The sequence below is a fragment of the Columba livia genome, chromosome 2, assembly GCF_036013475.1.
Source record: "Columba livia isolate bColLiv1 breed racing homer chromosome 2, bColLiv1.pat.W.v2, whole genome shotgun sequence".
NCBI classification, from domain to species: Eukaryota; Metazoa; Chordata; class Aves; order Columbiformes; family Columbidae; genus Columba; species Columba livia.
The window spans coordinates 124,095,105-124,120,046 of NC_088603.1; the positions used below are offsets into that span (position 1 = coordinate 124,095,105).

The 24,942-nt window shown below is 41.9% G+C and overlaps 1 long non-coding RNA gene across 3 annotated transcripts in view; it reads left to right on the forward strand.

The window, feature by feature from the left end:
• Window positions 1-2,091: 2,091 nt before the first annotated feature.
• LOC135578641 (uncharacterized) overlaps window positions 2,092-24,942 on the forward strand; it is a 44,857-nt gene continuing 22,006 nt past the window's right edge. For 2 of the 3 annotated variants that reach the window (XR_010470577.1, XR_010470578.1), the window contains exons 1-2: window positions 2,092-6,129; window positions 6,223-6,278. This is a non-coding gene — a long non-coding RNA (uncharacterized LOC135578641). Of the gene's footprint in view, window positions 6,130-6,222; window positions 6,279-8,475; window positions 13,663-24,942 lie in introns of those variants that run through there. The other variant, XR_010470579.1, reaches the window with a different exon arrangement.

Here is a 24,942-nt window from a genome sequence, read left to right on the forward strand (position 1 = left end):
TTGCATTTGTGTCACCAAAGCGGTGTTGTCTGGTCCTGCTCTTTCCCTGTTCCCCTGTATCTTTCCCCTTGGAGAGTGAACCCCCCATGTCAGTGTAAAGCTCAAACCACTTTTTTAATACAGTACCGAGGTAGGAATCTCCCTGCCCCCTCCCAGCAGAGCCCATTCCCCCATCCAGGCTGAGTTAGTCATGTCTGACTTCTCCTATTCACATTATGGCTACCCTTGTTGCTTTTTGGGTTTTGTTTTGCTTCCTTACTGTTGTTGTTTTTCAGCCAAAGCTGTCATTTATCATGAGAACAAGAGCAGCCATGTGTTGATTTTTCTGGATTCCTTTTGGACAGTGTCCCAGTGCTAATGAAGGCCCTTCCAAAGTGCTAAAGAGCTGGTGCCAAAATCAGTTACAGTGAAAACAATAGGGGAGTGGTGCACAGACAGCACATCTAGTGTGTGTGTGCGTGCATGCGTGTGTGAACGGAGGGAGCACTTACAATTGTGATTTCAGTCCCCCCTCCCTTAAGGATAATAAATTCGACTGAACTAAGGGGCTTGGATTCACATTTGCTCAGAGTCTGAGGCACATTAGAAATAAAAGCCAGTGGAAAAATAGATGGTAGACGTTCACACATTATGTCTTGGCTGGTCTGGATAATAACACAAAAATCAATGTTGTTCGTAAGCTGTGACAATGATGATGGAGCTTCTGCAAGAGTTACAGGACCTTGAAATTCAGGGCTTTATGTGTGCTTGTGGGTCATTTCTCTAAAAACTTTTTAAGGGCTCCTGAAAAGGCTTTTTTTTTTTCTTTAAATACTCTTTTAAAAACCTGAACTATTCTGCTTTGCAGACTTTTGCTGCTACATTCAACATGCACGCTATGTCTTACAATACCAAGCAGTGGTTATTACATGCTATACTGTTAAGGTGCAGTATGGGGATGGAAACACACTTTTCCTGGGACCATGGAGGTGAGTGAAACTGAGACAGAAACAGGCAGAAGGTGCCCAAACCTCAGCAATCTCTGCCACACAGATCTGAATTAAAGACTAAACACAGGCGCTCAAACAGCACGGGTGCTGGGACTGGGCGAATTTTCGCCTCGTAGGAAGCGCACAGTCACCGCGTTTTCCTGTTATTATTCATCTTGGAGGATTTATGCGTTTTATGAATCATAGTACGGGGCAGTTTGGCAGCCCAGTTTCTAGCCTTGTGCTCCACCTACCGGCTGCCAGCCCCGCGCAGCCACCGCGGAGCTGCCTCCTTGTTTTCTGCCGAACCCAAAGGGTTTGGGGCAGTGGGGCTGGGAGGGATGGAACCTTTTTTCCCCCCGCTCCGGGGTGTCCGGCTGCCGCTGGCTCCGCAGCCGCCGTTCCGCCGCCGCTCCGCGGGCGCTGAGCGGCTCCCCCGGCCCGGCCCCGGTGCTGCCCGCGGAGCACATGGCAGTCAAAACCATTCACTGGAGAGCGCGTATATGCATATATACACACAAATATATGTGTGTATGTATGTATCTTGCGCCTGACAGGGATCCAGCCACTTTTGCTGTGCTGCTGCAGCACCCATTCTTCTTTATTAAACCCCAAATGATTTAATCAAAATGATGTTTACCCAACATAGCCGGGAAGCAATACTTTCATTACCAGATGCCAATCTTTCTTGTGTGCATTTCGGTTGTGAGCAAGCCAGTTAGTGTTTAGAGGCAGATGCTGGTGATTTGGAAAGGCCCTTCTGTGATAGTACCTACTAACAATGCTGTTTATTTTGAATTTTGTTCCAAAATATATATAAAAAAATAGGATTTTGATGGAATAATCTCTATAGTTTGGACTAATCTGGTGAGTGATTGAATCTACAGATCAGTTTAATTTACATCTGCCATACAGATATATATGGTGCAGTAAATAAAAAATAACCTCTAATTTACAATGTTTAGTTTTAAATCCCAATTTAATATATAGTGTTACTGCAATTATGTACTTGATTTCCATGTTTCTTGTCTGCATAGCCATTACCTTCTGCAAGATTTGGTAGGCTCTGTAGATTCTTAAACCAGAAGGGCCCATTATTGCTCGTTTTGTCTGACCTCCTGAATGGCACCAGGCGCACAATTTCATACTGTGATTTCTTCATCCATGCAAGCTATTCACAGCTGAGCTAAGTCATGGCTTATAGAAAGACAATCAAAATGTACACAGCCCTGTGATGCACTCTGAACTACCTATCTGGATTTCAAATTTCCTTCCACATGGCTCTCAATTAGAAGTTTCCATCCATGCTCCCCCCCACCCCCTTATTAGAAGAGTTCCTTATCCCCCCTTGACAGCACTAAGCTATTTTAGATGTAACATTTGTGCACATAGATGTTTCAGGAGAGCTCTAATTTATCAGCTATCTACTCTTCTTTCACCCTCTTATTCAAGCATTTCAACAGAGCAACAGATGGTCCTTGCGGGCCATTTGCTGTGATTGGAATTGTGGTGTCCCAAAGAAGGGATGCTTTATTACAGCTAAAAGTGAGTCTAAGTTTCCTTACCCAGTCAGAATTTCAAAACATGCCTCGATTTGCTTTGCTACTAAAGAAAACACGTTTCCCAACAACTGAAGGGTGAAATCTGCAAACTTTAAAAATCATCTCTCACCATATGGACAATCATACCCTTATAATCAGAGAGAACAGATATTTTGAAGACATAGCATAGAAAAGTCCTCATTTTTTGTCTCTGTACCTTAGGATCCTGAACTTGGGATGACTGAAATAATAATTTATTTGGAAGCAACCTCTCTTCTCTTTATTTATTGATATCATTGGCACATTTAAACATTTGTATGGACTAGTTTCAATTGTGTACTCTATCAAGGTACCTTAGGAGCACAGGCATTACATGAGCCAAAAGTTTTTTCTTAATTAAAAAAAAAAAAACAGACTAAAAATGCTGTCTGAAATATTTTTGTTTTAATTCACATTCTGGACATTCATAAATCTTGGGGAAATGAGAGTCAAACAGCTTGATGCTTCATGGTGCCGGTTTTGTATTTTTTTGATAGCTGACCAGCTAAAGTGAATTCTGGGGTATGGGCACCTTCCTAGGGAACACTTAGGCCAGGTGAAGCCCATGACTTAGAGGCAGAGCAACGTTTTGAGCTTGACGCATGGGTGACATTCAGGATTGTTAAGGCTCCCTGGACAGCACATGAAATCTTCTGCCAAATTTATTCTATTCCTGTTTTATGTAAAATAGGTTTGAAATTCTTGGTAAAAGAGACTCTAACAGAGATCTTCCTTCCTCTCCTCTCATGCCCCTATGACTATGTATTCAGGGTACTTTCTATTGGCATGGAAGAAATACATTTGAACCCTGTGTGGATGTACCAGTCTCTAAATCCCATCTGTAGCTTTCAGTCCTCAGCTGGGGTTGATAAGAGGTTTTATTCACCACTTTTTTAGATGTCTTATGTCTTTCCTTCTGTAGAGCTTCACAGCCTGCAGACTTTTGAACTGATCCAGCCTCTTGACTCTGGGAACTGACTTTGTGCCACAGCCTGTTCACGTCTGTCTTGCATCAGACGCACAAGTTCACAGACCAAGCAAATGGATGATTCAAGCCTGTGATCTGAACCCTTAGACCAGGACTGAAGTGTAAAGAGTCACATTGTGTGATGTCAGGTTCTGAGAGGGCAGCAAATTTTTCTTTCCCTCTACAAGAAAGAAGACAAGAGAAGGAGGTTTCTGTTTTCTCTCAATTTAGAACAGTAAATATAGCTTAATAGCACTTCTTTCATTTCACAGCAGATTTTATGCAGAGCTCAACATACCAAGGTCCATGGACAGGGTAAAATAAACCGGTAGATTTCAGATGGAAAAGACATTGTGGCAGGAGAGGAGATTACTGAGGGAAATAAGTTGATTTAGCCAGACAGGAAAAGCATACGTGCTGGGATGGTCTGGATTATGGAGGTAAAGCCTGTAATTTTGAATTACATTCACAAGGTGAACTCATACAGTAAAACTTTACTCTTTTATGTCCTATCATCTTGGGGAATTCATAACCCAGATTAGATGCCAGACTCCCTTATCTAATGCAGAAGAATGAGATGCCTGAGAATAGGAAATATAAAAAGCAGCATAATGAACAGGAAGCTGTAAGGGTGAATCTGTGGAAAATGCCAGTAGATTTTACCTATGTTTAACCTGGAAGTTTTCTGATTTCCCCCTGTGCTCAAAAGTGTTTGTTCTGTGAAGATGGTCACCTTTCTACAGCACAAAGCTTTAGACTGGTCCAGATTTAGGGCAGATGGGTCTGTGAACTCCATTTAGGAGTCTTTGGAGGATGATGAACAGCTAGGTGTGCCTAAGACTATGACTAGCTTTGGTGGTGCCCATCTTTTACATAAACTCCTACCACAAAAGCATGGCAAGAAAATTCTCATAATCTTTATGAAGACTGAACTCAGGCTTAAGAGAGCATAATAAACACCAGCCCATGGGGTACCTGGTGTGACAGCACTTTCCAGTTTGCTATATTTTTCTCTAGAAGTTGAGTCACTGCGCAGCCATTTATGCAACACTGGTGGGAGCACAAACCACAAAGTGTTTATATCACTTCACTTAACTGGGTTGGAAGGTAGAGGTCAGAATGTGGAGGCTAATAGATTGTACATTACCTGGAAGGTGACAACAAGTGAAGAACTACAGAGGACTATACTGGGACTTGTTTTGTTTAACGTTTTTATCAATGACCTGCAGGAGATGACAGAGTGCACTTGTCACATTTCCAAATGACACCAAAATGGGGGGCAGGGAAGGGAATGAGGACCCACTGATATGCTTGAGGGCAGGGTCACCACCCAGTGGGACATAGGGTGGAGGAATGGGCCGACAGGAACGTTATGAAATTCAATAAGGACAAACACCAGGTCCGGCACCTGGGATTACCTTGCAGTGATAAAGGCTGGGAACACTCCAGCTGGGGAGTAGCTCTGCTGGGGAGGACCCAAGGGCCATGGCAGACAGCAAGCTGAACATGAGCCTGCAGAAGCGAAGAAGGCCAACAGTATCCTGGGCTATATTAACAGCAGCCTGGCCAGTACAGGGAAGGGAGTGATTATCCCCCTTTGCTCAGCACTCCTTAGATGGCACCTAGAATACCACACCCACTTTCAGGCCCCTCAGTACAAGACAGACATCAATTAAATGGAGCAAGTTCAGATGAAGGCTACCAAGATGATTGGGGTCTGGAGCCTTTACCTTACGGAGAAAGACTGAAGGATCTGGGATTTCTTCTGAGGAACCTGACTGCTGTGGACTACATCTAGATATATGGAGCAAAACCCTGTCTTTCCAGCAGCCTGCCAGTAGCCATGAGGATGTTATTAAGAAGACATAACCAGGCGCTTCACAAAGGAGCATGTCAGGATGGTGAGGGATGTTTGGTATATGTTGAGGTAAAAAAGCTTCAGGTAGGTATGAGGAAAACCTTTTCCCCATGAAGACAGTCACACAGTGAAACACATCACCCAGAGGCTGTAATCTCTACCTTTGGACATTTTCAAAACCAGACTGGACAAGGCCCTGGCCAACCTGCTCTGATCTCATATCTGAGCTGCGTTTGAACCACAGAATTCCTGAGGTCCCTTCCTGAGTTGTCCTCTGATCCTGTCAATACACATCTGGGGTTTGTCTGGGTGCAAGGAGACAGTACTGCTTATGCTGTAGGCTTGAAACTCACTCTTTGTCTTATAACAGCCTGGTGTTTGGGGCTTTTTCTTGGCACATGGGCTTGTTTAATGCCTCTTGGGCTAAAAAGAACATAAACCCGAGTCTATTACTCCCTGGGTGGTGTCAATACTTAGTAAAGGGCAGACAGCAGCCACATTGCTTTGTTGTAATGTAGCTACATGTTATATAGCTGTAATATGTTGTAAAATAGGCCCACCCTTGTACATCCCTAGCGTGGATCCTAAATAGTTACTGACTGTGCTCACATGGGGAGTGGCCACCTCTCACCACCCAGAACTCATGGCCACAGGTCCTCTCTGGGGTCAATGCCTGCCCTTTTCTTGTAAGAACTGAAACTGCTGCCTCACTTGCAGCTTGGGTATCATGGATTGGAGCAGTCATTCAGCCTAAAGGTATGGCAGAAGGATTATGTAGCAGCTAGCCAGCATGTAGCCCTGGCTCCCATCTGAATGTATGTGAAATGCAAAGTGTACTGTCTTTGACAGGACTGGCTGCAGTGGCAAGGGGTCACGACTTAGAGCTTCACCTGGGGAAATGGAAGGTGAGTTGTAATTCTTCAAAATGGGGTCAAAAATTTTTTATGCTTTTCTGAATGATAAGTAGGGTTCTAAATGTGAATCCTAGAGACAGCAAGGAGCTGTGGCATTTTCTCTTTTACCTTTGCTCCTCAAAGCCATCTTGTGATCATGCTCTGGGCCTTGCACACCTTCTTAGGGAGGTGAGACAGGGTCTTTTCCTGTGACTGTGCAGCCCTCTTGGAGGAAAGGGGGTACCTTAGGTGATTTGTCTGTAAGTGAATTTGAGTGGAAGCTTGTGAAGGAAAAGGCCACGTAGGTAGTGGACTTCAGTGCTGAGCTAGGTCATTGTGTCCTCTGAGTGAATCTGGGTTCAGTCTCTTTTTTATTCAAAACAATTTGCCAGTAGAGTCAAACTGCTGAAAGTCAATTCACTGGAATACATGGATGTAGCTACCCCATTTCCCTTCCTTCAGTGCCCTTAGATGTGCTGCTTGAGTGATATGGGAGGGATTAAACATTTTTCCAGGCAAGAGATCTGTAGAACAAAGAAGGTTGATGGGGAGGGAAGGATAGCAATATAATTTATAAAAAGCTCTTAGAAGCAACAGCCTTAGCTTTCCACTGTCGTGGAGTACAGCTGAAAACAGCAGGTAATGGGACCGGTGTCCCTTTAAGAATTCTTGAGGTTACTAATGGATATAGGTCATGGTGACAGCCTTAAATAAACCTTCAGTAATAAACAAATCATTTTGAGTTTTCATAAGATTACCATCACTCTAAGGCCGCTCCAGTAGGGCTAAGAATGCGTGAAGGAAATGAGCATGATAGATCATATACATCATACTGTCATACCCCAAGAAAAGGACAAAAAAAATCTTTCAAGGAGGCTCACACTGTATTCCTGATAAAAGCTGTTAAGAATATGCATTAATATTAATCCTCTATTTTACAATAAGCTATTCACTGCCTCTACACAAAATGCAACATTGCATCAGAGGAAAATGAAAACAAAACTTAGGAAAAAAGATCTCAGCAGTCACAAGTCTCCTGTTCCCAGGATTTAGAAACTGAAAGTACCAAGTGGGCTACAAGGAACAGTCACGTATCCAAAATCATTGTAAGAATAATATGGAAGTCTATACATAACAGAAATTCCATACCTCGTTGTTTCTTGCAGTGCATTCCTTCAGTATTGCAGCTTTACTTCAGTTTTAGTTATTTACGTTTAATTTAAATAGAGCTCATAGTTCTTACCTATTCTGAAAGTGCTTCCATTTTGATACCTTTAGTGTGTTCTTATGGTGAAGGACAAGGTGCATTTAGACAGAAACATTGCATGTTCTTATTTGATGTTTCTGTATATCTTACAATAATCAATGTTTGCATTTGGTGTTCTTACTTTATCACTGAGAAAACGGAACTGGAGTTCAACTGAATTCACATGTGATTAAAATGTGCCTTCCTTCTTTAGTAATAAAGCCTTCTCTAAATTGAGTGTCACTTCATTATTTACATATGTCCCATTCTGAAATACAAATGCCTCATGGATTGTTTTAAACCTTTGATACCCCCCTGAAAAGAGATTTTGGTGTACAGTGGATAAGTAATAAGATTCATTACTGAAGAAAAAAATGAGTTGAGATATCTTTGTGGATAATGACCTGCCAATGATTGTAAATACAAGGTGACATCTTTAAAGATAAGGACATTCAAAAATCAATTAGACAAATCAGTTAAGCAAGGCCACACAGATATGTAAGTATATTGGGACTAAAATATCCTACTGTATGGAACACATAGGTGATTGCAAATATTGTAATGTCTTCTTCCTTGTGCCCATAAATAATAATAATCATAATAAACATACTCCTGCCGACAGCCTAAGCACCCCAGTAATGTGAATTGATTGTTAGCATTTTGCTTTAGAGATAGATTAATTAAGGCTGAATCATATGGCAATCCTTACGAAAGTACTGTACATATGACATCTAAATTAATACCGAATGAATTCATCACAAGTAGGGTAATTACAATGAATATCTAATGAATTAATAATGAAAGATCATTTATGATTCATACGTATGTATATACACACACACTCACGCACGGAGGATAGCAAATCTGCTGCTGCCACATGGAAGAGTGAGATCTGTGATTTTTAGCTGTGTAGGAGAGTTCCTGCTGGTTTTCAGTGAGCTTAGCACTGCATTATGCCTACAGGTGGGCAAAATGGAGGCAGAGAAACCGTCTGAAATAACATCCAGGTATGGGTGATGAGTCATCGTCGCGAAGCTGTGATCCTTCCTTCCGCTATAACAGAAGATGCTGGCATAGAAGCAGGAACATATTTTTCTTGCAGTTTCAAAGTCACACTGGATGGACTTTGGATACTTTTTAGAAGCTGTGCAGATGGGATGTAGAAGATGGGCACCTAAATGCTGCTTGTGCTCTAGCAGCAGAGATCTGCTGTGACTGGCTGGTTGTCCCAGGAGCCTCCTTTCAGTAGTGACAGCCCTGAGTTCTCCTGTCATCCGTTCATCAACTTCTACAGGTTATCACTACTTAGAGTGAGGAGGTTTTCAGTTTTGGAAATGCTAACAGATAGAACACACAGGCATGAACACACACCTCAAAGTGTTGGGCTCATCCCTATCCTCCAGGTCACAGATACTTTACTTTCCCACCATTTAAATTTCTTTTCCTAATTCATGTGACTCACCCCTTATCTCAGTCTTTTAAAATCTAATCTAGATTTTTCCTTTCTCAGCAATTTTTATCTACTTTTGACTTCAAACTTTGTGAAAGTACCTCCCACTGCTACTGTTTGACTTCCATTGAATCTCCCATCTGTTACTCTGTAACAGGGCTGAAATAAGGCACCTTCATCTACTAACAAGGTGTTTCCCAAGGCCAACATGACCTTTTCTGGCTGCTGCCAAGGCTTCTTGTTATTTTCATCTTCCCCAGTCTGTCTGTGGCTACCAAGCTACCAGTGATAACTCAAATAATCAATTTCTCATTCATTATTCTGTCCTCAAACACCTTTGACCATGCTTCTCCCCTTCTCAACCTTTCCTTTATGATCAGTTCCTCAGTGATTCTTTGTTATTTTGTCTCTATCTTTAGCCTGTTTTCATTTTCATCCTCTGGCAGTCCCTTGGCAGCCCATTCCCCTGTCCATGCCGATAGCTCACATGGTTATCTCCTTGTCCTTGACCCACGGCCTGGCCATTCTCTCTCTAGTCTTCTTATATGGTTCTGACATTGCTATGATGTACTCATCAACTCAAACACAGCTTTATATCAACTGGATTCTATTTTTGTCTTTTATTTTCCATCCTTCTTCATTACCAGTATGAATTCCCTGGGCTACTTGGCAAATTGTCGTCACTGGACTCTCACCAGATGGTCATAATAGTGTCCCGGATCTGAAGCCTCTAAGTTCTTATCTTACTGGGGCTGAAAACAGGCTAAACCCTGTTCTTGGCTTTAAGCATCAACCCTGTATTTCCAGAGCACATCTCATGCCTGGCACCAGGAGCGACTCCTCAGTCTAATAGCCTAGCTCTGGAACCGGTACCTTCTCTGCCTAATTCTTCTCAGCAGTCATTATGTCTCCTTGTATCCCACTGAAGAAATATGAGTCTTCATTTGGTTTACATTTTATTTCTTCAAGGGCACATGATAGATGCAGGTAAAAAAAATTTCTGCATATGCACACACACACATGCAATTTTCATAAGAGTCTAAAACTTGACTGATCTTTTCTAAATAATACAAGAAACACGTGAATTGAGGTAAGGTTAAAAAAGCCGTAAAGCCTCTCTGTGTTTCCACTGCCTTGGTTTCCTCCTCATTCTGGATGTAGTCTTTCGGCTTCATTCAGAGCCACTCAAGAACATAGAAAATATTTTCTCTGCAATATTGTATTGCCTTTGAAACCAAAAGTTTCAATCAGCTCACTTTAGTACAGTTGGTCTTGTCAATAAAGAGGGTCTTCCTATTACAAAGGCATATCTTTTTATTCCGTTCTCTTACTTTAAACCCTCTCTCACTGCCATCTCAGTGAGTGTCTTCTCTGTGTGTGTTCCAATACAGGATTCCTTTGTTTTGCCACTGGCTCTTCTTTCCTCTCCACTTCACCTGCAGACTAGCTGAAGTAAAGTACTTCTCCTTGCTTCTGCTGACCCCCTTGGCATTGTCTGTTTAGAGTAGAGACATTAAGATCTCTATTATAGCTAGTCTGGGAAAGACATACTTATGGCCTTGTGACTGAATACATAGTGGTATTCAATGATACAATAGTTTTCATAGGAACAATTTCATCATATCGAACACAACAGTGAATTTCCACTTGCAATCTTTCACCCATTTTTCATCTCCTCTTTCTCTTATTCCCCTCCCATTGATACACTTGGCTGACGCTCAGCAGAAAAGACAGTGCAGTAACCTAATTCTTTCTTCTCTTTTCCAGCTTTCTTGTCATACCTTTGCATAGTTTTGCAGCCTGGAATCCCCTTATCCCTAAAATCAGTATTCCTTATTCAACTTCAATCTGGGCAAAAATGTGTTTACCATCTGGCAAATTATCTTCTTGGCCTACCACACCCACACAGAAAATGGGAAGGGAGCTCAAAAGGTCATCGGGCCTATCGCTTGCCCTGGGGCAGGATCAGCCACATCTCCAACATTCCCAACAGATGTTTATCTAACTTGTTCTTAAAACCTTCATGTATGGAGATTTTCCTAGCTCCTCATGCAGTGCTCAGTTCTCCTTGCAAATTCTTAATGATCCTTGGTGTCCTGAGCTCTTCAATTACAACCTCTCACATTCCCCCATTAAATTCAACCTGCTTATCTGCTCCTTCAAAGGCTCTGCACAGCTCTGGCTCCATCTGTCCCTGGTTCTTTATGAGAGTGTCTTCACAGGGTGTCTGGGTGCCTTTGCCCTCTTACTGATTAGCTATTTAAGCCGCATATCTCTCCTCACATTCTGCACCCACCCATCTCACTATCTCCATCTGTCTGGCGTCCCTTTGCCCAAAAATCACTTCATCAGGCTTTCATTTTCACTTTCACGAACTTTCCCCTTAAAGTCTTTTCTTTTGTGAATAAGCAGACTCTAGTCCACTTTAAAATGTGCTTTTTAAATGACAGCCCCCCCACTCCCAGCCCAAAAGTTACTATTCAGTCTGCCACCCTGTGCACCCAGCCAAGTGTTGGGTTTTGTTTGCCTTCATTAGCCTGTAAACTCATTTTGGGTGGGGCTGTTTTCTGCCCTTTGTTCTCCACTGTGTTGAATGTGCTGACAGCACTGAACTCTCGATAATTAATAGCACAAACAAAGCTTAAAAAGGGATGGATCAAAGGAAGGAGAAAGGGAAGGCAGAGGGAATATGAGGTTTTGTTTAAAGCAGCAAGGAAGCTTCAGGATAAATGTATCCTGTTGGGATGTGTTGAACACCTGTTAGGAAGAGGTTATGGGTAAGATTGTTGAACAATTTGAATGAAGGCAGTCTCTGCATCTCCCTAAAATGCTCAGAAAAAAATGCATCCAGCGTAAGAGGTTGACACTTTGTGTAAATTAATGTAAAGCAAGAGAGACAACCAGTAGATGAGTGAAACCTGGAAAGGACGCAGGAAAAGCACCACTGACCCTTTACCACAGGGTTTACCTTGGTCTGGACATTGAAGCTTGCTTCCGTGTGTCCACTCTGCTACACTTCTCTTGACTTATACCAAAAGACTTCTGAAAAGCTGAAGCAGACCTTAGAAGTGTTCAATACCATAGTGCTAATGGTGACTGCCTGTTCCTCTGTGTGGAATGGCTGAGCAAATATTGACAGTGCTGGCCCTACAGGCAGGAAACCTCCTCCCATCGCCCTCTCTTCAGCAGACTCAAAGGTGGTATGAGAAGGGAGGGATGGAAGGTGGTGCTTCCATGGCACGTGGTATAGAGCTTTCTGGTGGTGTTCAGTGAATTACCTCGTACACAGGTCAGTGGATCACACAAACAACCTGGAGTTCTCTGATTGTAGCCATGAAGGGTTTCAGAGTCCTTATGTGCCAACCACTGGTGGTGGAGTAGCAGCACAAGGTCAAAATGTTCGCTTCACTTCAGTGCTAGGACACTTCAGACATGACATCCTCCAGAACTCCGGAGGTAGATTTCCATCATCCTCTGTCAGCAATTTACTCAACACCTCTGCAAATCCATTGCTGGCTGGACCATTGCTGGCAAAAGAAATGTCAGTGCTGTGGTAATAGAAGAACATGAAGTTTATTATTGCAGCTTTTCCCACCAAAATCACAGTCACCACTGAAAAATAAAACACCCAAATTGTGCTGTGAATTTCAGTGGCAAAAATATGTTCATTGTCTGCCTCTGTGTGTGTGAATGGAAACTTAAGAAAATACTGCTTGGCCATTATCACTGTCTTTGGACAACCATCAACATCAATGTCAAGTTGTTACAGAAAGTAGAGTGGAAAGGTCTTGTGGAGTTAACCAGTCTGGTCATGAAGAACAGTGTTATTGCACGGTAACATCAATGTCAATGGCGGGTCTGCCTTCCTGCTATTCAAGTGACCCAGGCAACCAGATTTTGTGTTGGCTCCTGAAGGTGGACCTGGATGAAAGAGAACCTGGAAAAAAGCGACTGCACTCACCTCAGTGGCTGGGGATTGCAGGAAAAATGTGCTGTCTGCACACCTAACTTCCACCGTGGTGTCTCTAATGTTACTGGTACTATCAGGTCATGCAATGCATGGCACGACACATGGATCAAGAAGGGATGGGGGGCTTCCACCGGGAACAGGAGGATTTACGTCGTTCACAGACCTGATACAGGCAATCAGAGAGTACACGTGTCATCAAAGGAGCTGCGTCGGGAAAGTAAGGGCATTGCTTTGTGAGTGAAAAAGCAATCTGAGGAAGTGCTGTAGTACACATATCAATCTGTCTATTCACTGTTACTATTATTATGAGAATTTATTAAAAATTCTAGCTTAAACTTCCTGCCTCTTTATTTTTGTAAAATCAATAGATTGTGTAACCAGATGGGTTGTACAAACACAGACATCCCTGCCGTTGCGATGCAGGGAGCTCAAATGTTCATATAAGCAAAAGGTTCAATGGGCAAGGACAAGAGGTAGAAAATGCTGGAGAGGCCAGTGCCAGCAGCTGCTGAATCCCCCTGACTCCCGCATCGCTGAGAGCACAAGATGGAGGTGAACAGGGGCTGCCTGGCCACACTTGCTTCCCTCCCAGAAGTTCTATTAGATAGCTAAAAGTGGATTAAGGGATGATTTTTACCTTCAAAGGATTCACATGACTCAAAATGAGTTACTTCTGAAAAGTTTTGTTTTGCTAGAAAGAATAACAAACTATTTAAAATAATAACACGTACTCCCCCACCCCCCAAGTCAGAACTTAAAGTCTGTTAACGAGATTTTACTTATACCCATGCTGCCAAGGGGATGTGTTAGTACTAATGTTAATGTGAAGCTTAGGTTTAATTTGTATTACCATTTGAGTAACCAAGCCCATATTCAGGGCACAGATACATCTACATAAAAGACTTCTGTGCCTAGATAAGAAGAGTTTAAAGACAATCTGGCTCACAGGCTAACTGAAGAGATGATGTGTTCCCAAAAGGCTGGGGAGGTGGAAGTGCACAGCGGAGAGGAATTGGAAGAGTGAGAGTGGGAGGGAGAGAGAGGATGTGTGCATTAGTGAAATTGCCAATAGGGTGGTTGGAAAAAGATTAATTACAGCAGTAGCAGCATAGCGAAGACAAAGGAACTGACTATGCCTGATGGCCATATAAGGTGGATTTGTGAAAAAGAATGAGATCAAATATCAAGTTCTTTAAAACACAGTGGTGGCAATCTGTGGAACTCAGCTGACATCAGTGGTATTACTCCAGGTTTACACTGCTTTCACTGATTCTCTGGCTTGTACCTAATATGTCGCACTCTTTCAGTCAGATACCCAAGTGTGTCTGAGGTGCCTCTTTGGAGAATGGTGGAATTCTCCCAGACAACACCAGCTGAGGATCCGCTTCTGAAAAGGATAAGATTGTTTCAACGACATTTGGCTGTGTATTTAATTTCATCCTGTTGAAAGATGGATTCATCCCAAGTTCTAGTGAATTATCTTTGTGGCTTTGTCCATACCTGCTGAACACTCCACTGTAGTCTCCAAGGCATGTGTTCCTGGAGAACATCTGTAGAAATGTTGAGAGCCTGGTGTAATCATCAGAACAAGAACCCTGATGTGTGGTGAGCCACACACCAAACGGGTCTCATGAAGTTAAATGAAAAAGGAGCTCAGAGTTCAAAGAATGGCTGCTCTTCTAATTAACGGTATCTGTGATGTTGCACTGCACCTTCAAATTACATGTGTGCCTACCGTTCACCTGAGCATCATCCCTCCTTCACACAGCTGATTAATGATTCTTTTGCACATGCATTTGAAGCCTGAGGAATTTAATTTCCTGATGATAATTTTCTTTAGCTCTGCTGTTAGCGAGGGAGTGCCTCTTTGTCCAGGGTAAAACCTGGCAGGAGAGGAGGCAGGGCTGCTGGTGGCTGCTTACATCACCCACATATGTTAAAGATGTCCCAAAGTACACCCTACCTGGTACTGCAGCAGCCTGTGAAACTGGCTTTCAGCAAGGCCCAGTGTTCCTACCTGGGGACACTTTGGGATGAAGGGAGGAAGAATGATGAAGACAGGAAAGAAAGGGACTACGAAGATGGTGGAGTTTGCTCTGGGTTTCCACACATCAAAGGAGTTCAGGATTCTTGTACTGTCATCTGTGGTCAATTGCTAAGTGTTGAGCAGTCACAGGATGCTCCAAGCACCCACCACATCTCTGAACTTACAGCTTGAAGCTTCCAAAAGACAAGGGATATTTAAGCACGAGGACGTTTCCCTGAGTGCCACTCCACCTTCAGACACTAAGTCTTCAGGTCACATCTTCTGAAGAGTGTATAAAATATTTTCACGCCACTCAGTTCTCTTCAAGGCTTAATATTTCTGTAGGTTTCATGCCTCTGTGTAGGTCTGAATTTTATCTGCAAGCGCATAACTTAGCTGGAAGTCCACCAGAAGGCAAACCCTTCTCTCAGACAGCCTCAGGCACATCTGTGGGCATCTGCAGGAGTTCAGAGTGAAGATTCAGTTCAGCCCAAAGCAGCTGATGAAAAGTCAGAGCCTGAAAGATGAGGTCTTTTCTCTTTTATTCCTTAGGACACAAAGAGCTATTTATTTAAAAGACTGTCTTAGCATTATTGTAATTAGTTTCACAATGGGTGTCTGAATGTTCCCACCTAGACCAGGGACCTCTTGTTCTAGACACTAATCTTGCCACTGTGACCTTTGGTTCATTTAATACCTGGGTGTATCTGTCTGATGCTCTCTTTTTTTTTTTTTTTTTTAAAGATAAATTTACATTTCAGAGTCCATTCACATGTGCTAACCTAGTTATGAGCCAGTTTCACTCTTCATGAACTTCCTGCCTACAGGCATTTTTTGTAAATTGCTGTAATATGATAACTGGAAATCCTTTTTTCTATCTCAAAACAGGAAATAAACATCCTGTTTTGAGAAGAGAATTAGAATTATACGTGATGTTTCTTTTGTAATTTGCTCAATCTTGATAACATGTATTGTGTATGGGAGACTTCTAGGGCATTAAAGCAAAGATGACCAGCCATAAATTAACTTCTAGGAGACAGCATGCTGAATCCCTCTTGAATATCACTTAGATCATTCTTGTTCAGCTTGAGTGTTGGTAGTATTTTTGCCTTTGAGACTGATGAGGAATTAGTGAGATTAGAAAATATTTAGAAATTGAACAGATCTTCTGGGTCTGCATTTTGTTTATTTCCAGATGAAGGCTCAAATAATTTCTACTTTCTGTCACCTACTGCGTCACATTTGGAAGGTGTTTCCTCAAATGTCCGAAGTGTCTGCATGCAGAACGTACCTAGGGTAGTCTTTTCTGAGTCAGAGATTGCCTTTTCAGCAGTGGGCAGCAAACTCTTTGGTATCTGAGGTCTTGAGGTATGTATTCTGCTTCTCATCCTTATATCAATACAAATCAAGTTCATCTTCTCAGTCTTCCTAAATATGCAGTTATTTTTCTCTGTTGGAATTATTGATATGTAACATATTTACCTCAAGATAATATTTTCCCTTTGCTTTTCTCTTAATTTAATTCCACCCCCCCCCCTTTCTTTTTAATTGCAAATATTATGACAAGATGTTTTTGGAGGTCTTATGAAGATGTTCTTATTTTAGGCGTCAATAGGAATTTTGAAGAATTTCTTCTAATTTTGCACATCTTACATGTCAAGTCAGTGATTAATTTCATTTAAGAAAGGAAAAAGCCAGCCACATTACTGTAATTTCTGAAGTGTCTTGATGATGATTTGTGACAGAGGAACATTACAATATCTTTAAGTTACATAACATCAGCGAATTTACACTAATGTCAGTGTTTGGATTTCTACTGTCATTACTGAGAAATCTTTGAACCAAAACATTAGGGCAAATAATCTTTGTATGATATTCCTTTCTGAGTGATGCTACACAATTATTTATGAATTTGGAGTTCTTTGCTATACTAATCATAATATTATGAGAGAAATAATTCCAGTTTGGCACACAGTTATAAACACTGTTGAAATGTTTAAGTGCTTGCAACAGCTGTAGGACTGATTTTTTTGGACCCTTTATTTCTAAGCGTGTGTCATGTTTTCTTTTTGTTTTGGGGAGTTTAGTAGAAGTAGCTTTCAGAAGAATAAGAAATAAATGCAAGATAGTGTGCTTACGCAAGGTAATATTAGAACCTGGAGAAGGGATTATTGATCTGACTTTATTGAGATGCAGCTGGTCAAACTGAATTAGAACTGTTTTAACATTTTTTGAGCCTGGGTAGGGTCTTTCATATGAACACTGAGGTTTCTCTTAAAATATACTCTTCTTCCCCAACCACCAGCCCCCATTCTAAGAATACAGTTGAAGTATTTTACCCAGCCACATTTTCTGAGAAGTGGCTGGTGGTTAAAGGATAGGTCTGTGAGTCAGATATATGAGGTTCTCATCTGCTGTCTGCTTTTGAGTCATTCAGCTTTGCCTACCCTGACGGGTGCAGGCAATCACGCCTCTTCTTCACCCGCACACCGACCTGGCCACATGCGGGCCAGCACTGGAGTAGTTATATTTTTGTGGTGCTAAACCCAAACAGCTATATCCTGTCTCTTAGCATGGCTTATTACAAGCTTGTAACCAAAGCTGTGATTACACAAGCCACATAGTGAAATGTTCATCTCTAAAAAACCTGCAAGACATCCCACAAGTCTTGGGAAGCAGGAGCACTGGGAACACTTCACAGGGGGGAGGTAGTGATGACTTATCTCCTCACTCTGTTACCAAAGGGTCTGGGCACTCATCTGGTTCCCCAGACAACTGAGCAATATTGACTTTATCATACTTTGATGATTCGTTTGTTGCTACAGCTGGGAACTCAGATTACTCGGAAGTCCCCATGGCTGTAGTGTCTTGCTGCTGATCATGAGTGCGAAACACACTTGAACTGATCAGGAGCCACAGCTGGGCCACTTTGAGATTATTACCTTGGACTTGTGCCTGCAGAGCTCCTGGATTTGAAGTGGTTCCTGCCCATCAGAAGACAAGTAAGGCAGATGTACAACTGTCAGCACTTGTAGGCCCCTCAGCTCTGAAATCAGGCAAGCTACCAAACTCTTCCAGAGCACACTTGTAAAAGAGGTGTCTTACACATTAGGAAGCTGTGTTTCCTAGTCTTTATTTGTTTAATCTGTACTTTAATATATTGTTCATTCATTTTCAGAAATGACTGCAACTGCAATATGCTGGTATCTTTAAAAGTGGTTAAAGAAGAAATATCTCTGCCTTGAAGAGTTTTCTGATAAGGCCCCAGTTCTGCATCTTGATGCAAATGGGCATGTCCTAACACCTCTGTGGAACGTCAGACTCATTCTTCCTTGTCTATGCTTGTCATTTTAAACAACAAAGTATCGTCAGCAGAAGTTTGTTTTGCTCTTTGTGTAAATGCATAGATACACACTTCCTTTGAGTTCAGTGGGGCTGAGGTTTCGGTTGTATAGTTACGAACCTCCAAAGAGTTTCTGCAGCTTAGTTGGTGTGCATAATGACATTCTAAAAGTGTAAGTTAGTTTTGATATTTTATTGACTTACTAAATGCCTTGCTTCAGATTTGTTAGTTGCAGCTATTTACACAGTGACCATTTTCAACTCCTCAATTAGCTTTCTCTGGGACTAGCTTTTGCGGTATGAAGTGTGGTGGGATCAGTCACGGTTTGGAAATCCCTGTAGCTTCTGCATACATCTGGATAAGCGAAAGGCGGAGCTTTCTCTCTGAACTTCTCTGAATTAGTGCTATTTCATTTTCACTTTTGCACCCTTTTTGAAGTTGTTGGAACCTTGTCATCTTCAGCTTTCACATCTATTTCGAGTGGAATGTACTCTCATACATTCCACCTCAGCTTTTGTAGTTTTAATACTGAGAAATAAATTACATCCCACGTCATCACTACAGGTACTAGCAGGAGAAAGTGCTCATTTCTTTCCATGGAAGTGCAGAGCAAACCCAGTCATTCAGCAAGCTGATTATGCAAAGAATCAGTCTTATTTCTTGAAAACAGCGAGTGCTGTGTCTCAGTGATGCCAATGAGTGCAACAATGTTGACTTGAAGGGAGCAGTGTGGTTTGATTCCATCTTAGTGTCAGGTCCATATACACTGTAGGTAAAGGCTGTTAAAATGATCACATAGTAATGACATTAGGAGATCTACACAGAGTCCAACACGGAATTTGTTAACTTCCCCTGGAAAGTCCCCTTTCTCTCCCAGCTCACAACTAATTTTAATGCTCATTTTGTCTCAAATACTGGATTGAGAGAGCATATGTAATTTCTTCTTTTCCTATGAAGTGCTTAAAAAAAGTCACGTCTACGTAAGCATCGCTGCTCACTGTTGCATGAGATCAAAGCTGCTCATCTGCATGGCACATGTCCTGCGTTGTTGGAAGCTGTTGGAGGTTCGTTGCTCACTTAATAGAAGAGTCCTGAGATTTTGCAAGAGGAGGGTGTGAGTCTCAACAGAGGAAACAGAAAGAGGATCTACTGCTTCTGGTTCCAAAAGATTATTACATGCATCAGCAGTACGTGTCTGAAGTTACGAAGTTACGAAGAACCCAGTTTCACTTAATTTCTTCCTGTAATGCCAGATAATTTTTCAGTAGCATTTATCAGCTGAAGTTTTGGATCACAGATTAAATCCTGATTGATTCGCTTAACAATATGATTGTTAATTCCAAGAATACAGGGAAATGCAGATTTGGATACAATGGACTTGTGTATGAGGCCAAGTTTCAAAGGGCTTTAGATGAAGAAAGGCAAAGACAGATGTCCAATCCGATTTTCAGTTTAATGGACACAAACACACGTGTTGGCTTCCAAGGGGTTAATTTCATGAAGAAGAGAACTGCTATGAGTCCCTAAACCAGGGGAATAAATGTGTTAACAGGAAAATGAGAAAGAGAACATATAGCAAGCACCAGAATTTAAAAGCAAAAATAGCAGAAAATTCAGTAGGGAAGGAAAATTATATTGGTGGAAATGCATAAACAGAGCAAAAGGAAATTTCAAAGAATTTCAGTTATGAAACCTATCCTAGATATGATATTAATCCACTTGTTAGCTGGTAGAATTCTCAATAATAATGCAGAAAAGGCAGAACTGTTCAATCAATACTTGTGTTCGGTATTTGGGGAACAGCCAGATGATTCAGGACAGAACGATGATGAAGTGCTTTCCATTCTAGCAGTAACTAAGGGAATGTGTTAAACAGCAGATACTAAAGTTAGATACATTAAAATTAGTGGGTCTGGACAATTTGCATCCAAGATTTTAAGATCGATAGTCAAGGAGCACTACAGACCATTAATTTTGATTTTTAACAAGCCATGGAGCATTGGGGATGTTCCAGAGGACTACAAGAAAGCTAATGTTGTGCCAATATTTAAAAAAGGTAAATGCAGTGACCCGAGTAATTATAGGCCTGTCAGCTTGCCTTCGATCTCAGGCAAAATAATGGAATGGCTGATAGGGTGCTTGAGTAATAAGGAATTAAAAGAAGGTGATAGAACTAATGACAATCAAGATGGTTCTTGTCAAACTAACTTGATATCATTTTAAATCAGATTTCAAATGGGGTGATTTAATTTACAGATTTGATGCAATAGGTTTAGCCTTCCATAAGGTGTTTGTGCGGCTTGACATTTTGATTATTCAAATAGAAGCCAGCTACGCAAACAGTGGTTAAAGAAAGAAGTTAGGAAGAGCTTAAGCATCTGAATCTAAAATGGCAATCCCGAAAGCTCAGCTCAGTGGCTGCCCAGAACTGCTTTAATCTCCTCTGTTTTCAGCTGGAGAAGTTTCCAAGGCAACTGAGATTCTGCTTTTATGCACTCCCAGAAGACACCTGAACCCTGACAGGGTTGAACAGTTCAGTATCAGTGTCATAACTATATATTTGTCTGCCTGTTTCCTGTACAGAGCTTGGTCCAAGGAGTGTGCTTGTGGCACACTTGAAGGATCAGCCTGTGCACAAAATGCAAAAGCAGATGCAGCCTTCCTTTAACACATGACCACAGGAAAAGGTCTTTTATTCAATTACTCAGTGGTTAGAGCACTCACTTGCTCAGGTTAGAGAAACTCAAGATTGAATTACATCTTCTTGAAAATATTTCAAATCCACTTATCTCACTGGCTCTCAGCAATTTTTGGTGTATGTTGATGATACAGAAAGGAGGGACTGAATACACTTTAACAGGAGCAACAGTCCTGGTTGAAGTCAAGTTACAATCACAATTGCTCTCATTGTGAAGTGCAATGAATCTCCAGTATAAACTCTGCAAAGAAAAGCTATGTTAGGAAGAAAAGTGGAGACCATCATGTAACTGTTCCTGAATTATCCTACAGGTGCAAATAAGGATAATGAGTTTATCCAGGGTCCATGCATAGTCAATATAGACCCCTTCAGAGGCCATTTTGTCCCATCCCAAGACAGGTATCCAAGATTTTTGGAATTAATTCAGGTTCTTCTGTCAATGGGCAGCTATGTTAGGAAAAAGAAGTGCTACATAAACACATACAGAGCAATCAGAGAGGGCTCTTTGAGTTCAGCAAGGATAACAGCCAGTGGTGGAAGCATCACTCTATTATAGTAGTGGGAAGAGAGATTAGACAAAATCAAGCAAGGAACAAAGAACCAGTTTTTAGCAGTGAAGGTTACTGATCAATTGCTTACCAAAAGCTACTCTGGATTTGGGGATTTTTCTTTTTTTACATTCTATATGTATTTCTCCTAAAATCTATTCTTTTGTCTATTGCAGTTACTGAAACAGGAATTAATTCTGGGAGCTCCCAGGACTTGTCTTTTATAAGGGGTCATGACCAGATGATCACTGTGGTTCCCTCTGGTCTTAAAAGATCCAGCAAAAAGCGCTGAGGACAAACAAACTTAAAACCAAAGCCCATGCAGTAAGAAGCTTTCCCTGCCCAGGAAAGCAGATAATCTAAATAGACAAGACAGGCTGGGGTGAGGAAAAAGGATGTGTTATCTCTGTTTCACAGATGGGAAACAGAGGCACAGAGAGATTAAGTGATTTACACAAGGTTTGTGTCAGAGCCAGGAATGGGAGCCAGATCTTCTGAATTCTGTGTCACTACCTTAACAACAAGACCATCTTTTCTCTCCCTTACCATAGCCTTGAGAAGAAAAGGCCTATACTCTCTTATACGCAGAATTGCACCATTGCTTGCAGAGTAATCTGATAAAATGCAATACATACAGCATACATCTGGTGTTCTGATTTATCCTCTTCTTTCAGACTGGCTCCTCTTTCCTTCCCCCATCTTTCCTTTCATCCTCCCTTTCTTTTGTCTTCACTGTCTCCTGTAAAGGACATCGGTGTAAATTATACCAGAAGAAAGCATCACTGTCTCAGAAACAGTGTATTCAGACCATGTAACCTTTCAATGCACAATCAGAAATGTACTAGAACAGGCTTCCCAGGGAGATGTCACAGCCCCAAGCCTGACAGTGTTCAAGAAGAGACTAGACAACACCCTCAGAAACATGGTGTGAACTGTGGGGTTGTCATATGCAGGGACAGGAGTTGGACTTGATGATTGTTGTGGGTCCCTTCCAACTCAGGACATTCTGTGGTTCTATGATTCTGTATTCTAGGACAGGGTTTGCAAATAGAAAGGGAAGAAAAATTAGAAACAGGCATTTGAGACTTGTCCATTTTATTATGACCAAATCTGAGTACATTTTCAAGGGAGTTAGGAAAGACCTCAGTGGAGTCTGCTTAGCTGAGTTGACTACGTTCACTTATGTCTAAATACTTAAATCTTCCCCTTCTGTATCTTCTCATTTCACTCACGGTTCTTCCCCTGCTTTTCTAAGCCCCTTTGGGTAAAAGCATTCAATTTTTGATACTGATGGTAGGATCCTGAGATGGAATAGTACTTCGGGCAGAACCTGTAAATAACCAGTCTCTTTCTATGGCTGTTCTGAGGGTGCCAGTTGCCCTCCTGGGAAGTTTGCAAGATGCAGAAAGAAAAATGTATAATAATGTTGTTTATATGCAGAACAAAAGAACATCTGAGAGAATGTCAAAACACTTTCAGTAGAAGAAGATCAGCCATGGTCTGCTAGAAGATGTCTATTTGCCCAGGGCCTTGTGTTTTGGGAGGTTAGAGGCAGCCCTGGCTAATTGCCTAGTGATACACAAGAGGTCATCACCTTCACCTTTGCCCTGGGCCCCCTGGAGCTGCTGCTGTTGCTTGGCCCTACACTATGGTCACCTCTGCGGCTTTGAGGACAATGGCCAGCCAGTAACAGTGCTCAGCGTTTTATTTTGGACAGGCAAGCAAAGGCCATTTGTGGCAGCTGAAATTTGCATCAAGCATCTGCAGATAGCAGAGCACAACCTTACATGCGTGTACGGCAGATGTGACCCTACTGACAGATGTAGTTTTGGGCTCCGTTGTGTCATAAAAAGTTCTGGTCAAAACTCAGAGAACCTGAACCTCTTTCTGGCTGAATGTGCTCTGGGAATAGGTTCCCAGAATCAGGTTATCCTCCTATTAAAGAAGGCATAAAGGGTAGTGCTGTGAGAATTACAATGCCTTTTTATGGAAAAATCAATGACAGGGCCTCAGCTAGAATGCTGTTTTTAGGTAAGCGTAGTTTCACCTCATAAAAGATTATATGGCTGACATATTTTAAAGTCCAGAGAAGAGTAACAAAACCTGTGATGAAGAGGTATGGAAACACTTTGAGATGAAGATATGGACGATTGAATAGTGGAAGGTGGCAAGCAAAAGATGTGACTGCAGTATATAAAATAATAGATGGCACCAAGGGGTCATGTGGTCATTCCTGTGTACCCTCTCTTGTAATAAATATCAGAGAGACACTCAGAAATAAAAGCAACAGGTTTAAATCTAAACCAGCAAATGCTTTTTTAACACAGTGTCTCTGCTGTGGCCTTGAGAAAATACTGAGGTAAAGAGCTTAGGAGGATTAACAAATGTTGGACAGTGCAATCGATACCACCTACATCTACAGTTAAACTATCCAGGGTAGAAGTTAATCTATTAACTCATATTTTAGTATAATATTATTTTAGTAACTCACATCTTTGCTTCAGGCCTTGTGACAATGAGTACCTCCCACTCACAGTGGAGCTTGACTTCTGGGCATGTTTTTGGATGGGCATTTGTCCTCTGCAGGGGGGGTTCCTCTGCATGTGTTCCTGGCAAGCAGGAGAGGCAGGATTTCAGGCGAGCTGGACCTCTGATCTGATCCGCTCTGGCACCTGATGCTGGCTTGGGCTGCTGAGAGGCGGCTGTCCGTGCTCCCTGCCAGCAGCCGGGGCAGAGCTCCCAGAGCCCTTCCTGGGGCTGGTCCTGCTGGTACTGCTGCCTGCCAAACTGAGACTTGCAAAACCTGGGCTCAGCTTGGCAGCGGTGAGAGAGCGGCATGTTTGGGCAGCTTTGAGGTTTCACTCAAATTGCCCGCCCTTCCGTGGAAGACACCACCTGTGCTAAACTCACCCTAGTCAGGAAATGGAAGAACAAATCAGGCCTAATTAAATTAAAAAAAGAAAAAAAAAATCCTTAAAACAAACTCTGTAGTCTTCTCTGCACACCATCTGCATAGGAGCAGGGGGATGTTCTTGATTCATACTGTGATTTGAATGGAAGTGGGAGTAAATTGAAGGCTGATATTTATCAGTGCTGAGGGCAGGATTCAGACAAGTGAACAGTTGTTCCTACAACAAAAACAGATAATGTTGTCAAATTTGTTCCCAAACCAAGGATTCAATCAAACACTCACCAGACTCGAGCTAAATCTCCACAACCTTTATTGCTTCCTGTACACTCACTTAAATCTTGCCTAACCCCTTCCTGTCCCAGAGCTGGTTTCCTTCTTCCTCCCGAGGGTGGTATTAGTGTCTGCCCACTAAACCATGTCAGCAGGTGGAATTTATACATGGGCTATGGTAAGCTATTTATCATCATTTTATACTTTCCCTCCC